Here is a 6,000-nt window from a genome sequence, read left to right on the forward strand (position 1 = left end):
GGGGGGAGGAGAAGAGGGGGAGAGGCTCATTATTTTGTCATCTCCTATTGTAAAGCTATCTAATTCTCCTCTCCTTCACCTCTGGCTTTTTCTCCATAGTGGAGGTGATGGATTCTCACCTGCAGCCTGAACCCCAAATGCGCACACACATCACACACACACACACACACACACACACACACACACACACACACACACACACACACACACACGTTACACACATCACACACACAGACACACACACGTTACACACATCACACACACACACTGCACACACAAATTCTGCCACATACTGTTTCGGCAGACACATATGCCAGGGTACAAACACACACACACGGCTCTGCACATTAAGGCAAATATAAGGAGAAGCAGAGGTAGAGAGAGGAGGACGCATTAGTGTGTCCAAGACAAGCAGGGAATGAGGCTTCAGCTTGCCAAAGAGCTTCTGATCCACCCACCCCTACTCTCCACACTGTTTAGTCCATGTCAGAGTCACTCCCCTCCCTCTCACACTGAGCCCGCAGCACGGGGATTGGCTGCTATGACTGATATACATCTGAAGGAGAGAGAAAGGTCAGGTGGACTTCCTTGTTGTTCGGTACACTGCTAGTACACTGTTCTGAACTGCTTTTACCCTAAAGCTTCTGATGCTGAACTGAGATTGGCCCTTCTAGCCTCTGTTTCAACCCTGGTTCAATGTATCGTTGTCATGTTATCTGTACCTGATGACGCTAACTGATCTAGTCAGGCTATTCAATCCCACATGGTTGCACTGTGATCTTATATAACTAGAGGATCAGGAGCTTTTCCTGGTCAGAACACTCCTGACCCCACTGTATCTACTGTATGAGGCTCTGTGTTTATATAAACAGTCTCCCTTTGCCAAGTTGTTCCCTAAAACCATTTCTCTCAAACCGTACTTCCTCCTTTACAGATTAATTCAAGGGGAAACATAAGGGGCAAGGGATCATTACTAGGGATCATTAACAGTGTATCATTAACAGTGTATCATTACCAGGGATCATTAACAGTGTATCATTACCAGGGATCATTACCAGGGATCATTAACAGTGTATCATTAACAGTGTATCATTACTAGGGATCATTACCAGTGTATCATTACCAGGGATCATTAACAGTGTAGCATTACCAGGGATCATTAACAGTGTATCATTACCAGGGATCATTAACAGTGTATCATTACCAAGGATCATTACCAGGGATCATTAACAGTGTATCATTACCAGGGATCATTAACAGTGTATCATTAACAGTGTATCATTACCAGGGATCATTAACAGTGTATCATTACCAGGGATCATTACCAGGGATCATTAACAGTGTATCATTACCAGGGATCATTAACAGTGTATCATTAACAGTGTATCATTACCAGGGATCATTAACAGTGTATCATTACCAGGGATCATTACCAGGGATCATTAACAGTGTATCATTAACAGTGTATCATTACTAGGGATCATTACCAGTGTATCATTACCAGGGATCATTAACAGTGTAGCATTACCAGGGATCATTAACAGTGTATCATTACCAGGGATCATTAACAGTGTAGCATTACCAGGGATCATTAACAGTGTATCATTACCAGGGATCATTAACAGTGTATCATTACCAGGGATCATTAACAGTGTATCATTACCAAGGATCATTACCAGGGATCATTAACAGTGTATCATTACCAGGGATCATTAACAGTGTATCATTAACAGTGTATCATTACCAGGGATCATTAACAGTGTATCATTACCAGGGATCATTAACAGTGTAGCATTACCAGGGATCATTAACCGTGTATCATTACCAGGGATCATTACCAGGGATCATTAACAGTGTATCATTACCAGGGATCATTAACAGTGTATCATTAACAGTGTATCATTACCAGGGATCATTAACAGTGTATCATTACCAGGGATCATTACCAGGGATCATTAACAGTGTATCATTACCACCAGGGATCATTAACAGTGTATCATTAACAGTGTATCATTACCAGGGATCATTAACAGTGTATCATTACCAGGGATCATTACCAGGGATCATTAACAGTGTACCAGGGATCATTAACAGTGTATCATTACCAGGGATCATTAACAGTGTATCATTACCAGGGATCATTAACAGTGGGGATCATTAACAGTGTATCATTAACAGTGTATCATTACAGGGATCATTACCAGTATATCATTACCAGGGATCATTAACAGTGTATCATTACCAGGGATCATTAACAGTGTATCATTACCAGGGATCATTAACAGTGTAGCATTACCAGGGATCATTAACAGTGTATCATTACCAGGGATCATTAACAGTGTATCATTACCAGGGATCATTAACAGTGTATCATTAACTGTGTATCATTAACAGTGTATCATTACCAGGGATCATTAACAGTGTATCATTACCAGGGATCATTAACAGTGTAGCATTACCAGGGATCATTACCAGGGATCATTAACAGTGGATCATTATCATTACCAGGGATCATTAACAGTGTATCATTACCAGGGATCATTAACAGTGTATCATTACCAGGGATCATTAACAGTGATCATTACAGTGTATCATTAGGGATCATTAACAGTGTAGCATTACCAGGGATCATTAACAGTGTAGATCATTACCAGGGATCATTAACAGTGTATCATTACCAAGGATCATTACCAGGGATCATTAACAGTGTATCATTACCAGGGATCATTAACAGTGTATCATTAACAGTGTATCATTACCAGGGATCATTAACAGTGTATCATTACCAGGGATCATTAACAGTGTATCATTACCAGGGATCATTAACAGTGTATCATTACCAGGGATCATTAACAGTGTATCATTACCAGGGATCATTACCAGGGATCATTAACAGTGTATCATTACCAGGGATCATTAACAGTGTAGCATTACCAGGGATCATTAACAGTGTATCATTACCAGGGATCATTAACAGTGTATCATTACCAGGGATCATTAACAGTGTAAATCAAATGATGAAGCATCTGATTTAGTTTTGCAGTCAACAGTGACATAGTAAGTCTACAGGAGTCTCCACACACACACACACACACACACACACACACACACACACACACACACACACACACACACACACACACACACACACACACACACACACACACACACACACACACCGAGAGAGAGCGAGAGCAATACCTTACTCATCAGGGGTGAGTATCATATCAAATGCCTGTACTGTTACATTTATTCAACTGGATTGAAAATAAAAATACATCTGATAAAATGTTGATGATGACAGCATTTAGCTTTTTATGTGAATGACAGAACAACTTGTCTCCTCTTTAGACCCTCCAGCTGCAGCAAACAAGTCAATATTTCAAAAGATCAGCAGCATCCATTAAATATTTCAAACAAAGAAAACTGGCATTGCTACTGTATGTCTTTCTTCCTCTCTGTCTGTTTTTCATTCTCTCTATTTTTCTCCATATTCCACTCTCTATTTTTCTCCCTATTCCACTCTCTCTATTTTTCTCCCTATTCCACTCTCTCTATTTTTCTCCCTATTCCACTCTCTCTATTTTTCTCCCTATTCCACTCTCTCTATTTTTCTCCCTATTCCACTCTCTCTATTTTTCTCCCTATTCCACTCTCTCTATTTTTCTCCCTATTCCACTCTCTCTATTTTTCTCCCTATTCCACTCTCTCTATTTTTCTCCCTATTCCACTCTCTCTATTTTTCTCCCTATTCCACTCTCTCTATTTTTCTCCCTATTCCACTCTCTCTATTTTTCTCCCTATTCCACTCTCTATTTTTCTCCCTCTTCCACTCTTTCTATTTTTCTCCCTATTCCACTCTCTCTATGTTTCTCCCTATTCCACTCTCTCTATTTTTCTCCCACTTCCTCTCTCTATTTTTCTCCCTATTCCACTCTCTCTATTTTTCTCCCACTTCCTCTCTCTATTTTTCTCCCTATTCCACTCTCTCTATTTTTCTACATCTCCCTCCCTCCCTGTGATGTGTAACATTCCCGTCCAGCCCAAAGCACACAGACACAGAGTCTCACCACACCGCCAATGTCACCGCCGCTTTGTAGCCCAGCCTCTGGCCTGCACTCACCACAAGGAGTGAGTGAGTGAGTGAGTGAGTGAGTGAGTGAGTGAGTGAGTGAGTGAGTGAGTGAGTGTGAGTGAGTGAGTGAGTGAGTGAGTGAGTGAGTGAGTGAGTGAGTGAGAGAGAGAGAGAGAGAGAGAGAGAGAGAGAGAAGCAGAGAAATAGACTGACTAGAACCACAGATATCTACAGTAGAGCACTCCATAGAGACTCAGACACAGTCATACTGTTAAGCTGAGATGCTCAGGAGTGTTCAGTATCCAGGGGGACATGGGGTCTTTGAGTAACACACTGGGTTAAAAGGCTGAAGCTACCAAGGATTATTGGAGATGACAGACACAGACACACAGATAAAATATAATATTGGTTTCAGATATTAGCTGCCTGTATGAGGCAGACTCTCTCAATGTAATCTGTACTTCTTTAGAGAAAGGAGAGAAAGAGACAGAGAAAGAGAGGAATAAACTCCCTTCGTTAAAATTAGCCATTTGCAAAACGTGCAGAAAGGAGATAAAAGCCAGAGCTAAATTAGATGAAAGTGCAGAAGTGACCGTGTGGAAAGATGGGGAGGGATGGAGGGAGAGAGAGAGAGTTGGGCTGTATGGGATTTCAGGTGTAAAGAGAGAGAGTTGGGCTGTATGGGATTTCAGGTGTAAAGAGAGAGTTGGGCTGTATGGGATTTCAGGTGTAAAGAGAGAGAGTTGGGCTGTATGGGATTTCAGGTGTAAAGAGAGAGAGTTGGGCTGTATGGGATTTCAGGTGTAAAAGAGAGAGTTGGGCTGTATTGGATTTCAGGTGTAAAGAGAGAGAGAGTTGGGCTGTATGGGATTTCAGGTGTAAAGAGAGAGAGTTGGGCTGTATTGGATTTCAGGTGTAAAAGAGAGAGTTGGGCTGTATGGGATTTCAGGTGTAAAGAGAGAGAGTTGGGCTGTATGGGATTTCAGGTGTAAAGAGAGAGAGTTGGGCTGTATGGGATTTCAGGTGTAAAAGAGAGAGTTGGGCTGTATGGGATTTCAGGTGTAAAGAGAGAGAGTTGGGCTGTATGGGATTTCAGGTGTAAAGAGAGAGAGTTGGGCTGTATGGGATTTCAGGTGTAAAAGAGAGAGTTGGGCTGTATTGGATTTCAGGTGTAAAAGAGAGAGTTGGGCTGTATGGGATTTCAGGTGTAAAGAGAGAGAGTTGGGCTGTATGGGATTTCAGGTGTAAAGAGAGAGAGTTGGGCTGTATGGGATTTCAGGTGTAAAAGAGAGAGTTGGGCTGTATGGGATTTCAGGTGTAAAGAGAGAGAGTTGGGCTGGGATTTCAGGTGTAAAGAGAGAGAGTTGGGCTGTATGGGATTTCAGGTGTAAAGAGAGAGAGTTGGGCTGTATGGGATTTCAGGTGTAAAGAGAGAGAGTTGGGCTGTATGGGATTTCAGGTGTAAAGAGAGAGAGTTGGGCTGTATGGGATTTCAGGTGTAAAGAGAGAGAATCCTCTTTTGTCCCGCTGGTCAATATTAGGAAAAATCATCTGAACAGGCAAATGGAAATATGTACTAAATATGCTTACTTTTACTTAAAACTGACACTCTAGCACAAGCACCTAACTGGCTTTTCAGAGAACTGTTGTGAGAAATGTTGAATCTCCAACTGAAAAAGGACCACTTTCTCACACTTTCCAACTGAAAAACACCACTAGGCTGTGAGCAAGGCAAACATGAACCTTTAACTCCACTACAACAACACTGACCAGTTCACTCACACAAACACAACCACACTGACAAACACTCTGCTCCCAAACTACTGTTTCAAAAACAGACACATGATAAACACACCCCAACAACAACCACTGGGAAATAAGGAAAGGAATGTCTTACCTTTGTACTCTGTGTGTTCCTGGTACTG

At 41.7% G+C, this 6,000-nt stretch overlaps 1 protein-coding gene across 1 annotated transcript in view; it reads right to left on the reverse strand.

Annotated features, from left to right (window-relative positions):
* The window catches only part of sema3b (sema domain, immunoglobulin domain (Ig), short basic domain, secreted, (semaphorin) 3B), a 94,383-nt gene that overhangs the window by 88,121 nt on the left and 262 nt on the right, over positions 1-6,000 (reverse strand). The window contains exon 1 of the mRNA XM_042303954.1: positions 5,973-6,000. This exon is cut by the window's right edge and continues 262 nt beyond it. The gene's annotated coding sequence lies outside the window, so the exon portion shown is untranslated. The remainder of the gene's footprint in view (positions 1-5,972) is intronic.

This window comes from Oncorhynchus tshawytscha, linkage group LG22 (assembly GCF_018296145.1).
Source record: "Oncorhynchus tshawytscha isolate Ot180627B linkage group LG22, Otsh_v2.0, whole genome shotgun sequence".
NCBI classification, from domain to species: domain Eukaryota; kingdom Metazoa; phylum Chordata; class Actinopteri; order Salmoniformes; family Salmonidae; genus Oncorhynchus; species Oncorhynchus tshawytscha.